Below are 1,265 nucleotides of genomic sequence, written 5' to 3' on the forward strand. Positions count from 1 at the left end.
TGCTCGATCCCCGAATTTCAGGGCATTACAGTTCTTCATCATTTAAACTTTAGGAATAGTGTTTCATATGAAAGCACTTAGAAAATTTTGAAGAATAAGGTAGTAAAAGGTGAGATTTTGAAGGAAGTGGGTTGAGAAGGGGATTTGTGACTTTGAGATTGAGTTCTGAGAAGTAAATAAGGTGTTATGATAGACCCATTACCCAAGGATGTCTAACTCCAAGTTGGCAAAAATTCGGGACGTTGCAGAGTGTTTCATGCCCAAGTGGGTCCATGACAACACTCAACACCTTTTGAGTGAAGGAGGATTAGTTAAGGGGTTATCTATCCATCATAAGATTAAACACCACTCGAGATTCTCAGAGTTAATTGAAGTGATGGCTACCAATCAACTGGTTAATCAACCTCAAACTCGGGTTGAGGAAGCCCGAGATGAGAATGAGGTGCATTAAGCACCCCCACCTCGTACTTTACGAGACTATTTACAACCGGCGGGGGTGAGTACACCTCCATGCATGGTTTTTCCATAAAATAAGGGACACATAGATATCAAGCCAGGGGTGATCCAACTCCTTCCAGAATTTCATGGGCTTAAATTTGAAGATCTGTATCTACACTTGAAAGAGTTTGATGAAATCATGGCCTCTATATTTTCCTAACGTGTCTGACGACACTGTCAGGCTGAAACTCTTTCCTTTTTCTTTAAAAGAGAAAGCTAAGACATGGTTGCATTCACTACATCCTCGATCTATTGGTAGATGGAATGACATGACAAGGGAGTTCATAAAGAAAAATTTCCCATACCATAAGACGAACACCCTTAGAAAGTGATCATGAACTTCACCCAAAAGGAAGATGAAACATTCTTCCAATGTTGGGAATAGTTCAAGAATTTTGTCAGTTCATGCCCACAACATGGTTTTGAAATGTGGTGCATCATGAATTTCTTCTATGATGGACTGACATCTTCCATGTGCCAATTGGTCGAGACAATGTGTAATGGGGAATTCATGAATAAAAGTGTTAATGATGTGTGGAATTATTTTAACAAGCTTGCTGAAAACACACAATCATGGGACATCTCCCCAAAATCAAGCACAACATCTAGGCCGACTCAATCCAAGGAGAGGAGCGGAATGTATCTTCTGAAAGAGGATGATGATATCAATGCTAAAGTGGATAATCTCACCAAAAAACTTGAGACTATGGAATTAAAGAAGGATAAGGGTAAGGAAATTATTTGCAGTATTTGTGTTTGTAACATTC

At 39.4% G+C, this 1,265-nt stretch overlaps 1 non-coding gene across 1 annotated transcript; it reads right to left on the bottom strand.

Moving 5' to 3' along the window:
• Positions 1-815: 815 nt before the first annotated feature.
• LOC131252436 (small nucleolar RNA R71) lies at positions 816-921 on the bottom strand. Its single transcript, XR_009174457.1, has one exon. It is a non-coding gene; the product is annotated as a small nucleolar RNA R71 (small nucleolar RNA).
• Between the last annotated feature and the right edge of the window lie 344 nt (positions 922-1,265).

The sequence above is a fragment of the Magnolia sinica genome, chromosome 7, assembly GCF_029962835.1.
Source record: "Magnolia sinica isolate HGM2019 chromosome 7, MsV1, whole genome shotgun sequence".
In the NCBI taxonomy this organism is placed as follows: domain Eukaryota; kingdom Viridiplantae; phylum Streptophyta; class Magnoliopsida; order Magnoliales; family Magnoliaceae; genus Magnolia; species Magnolia sinica.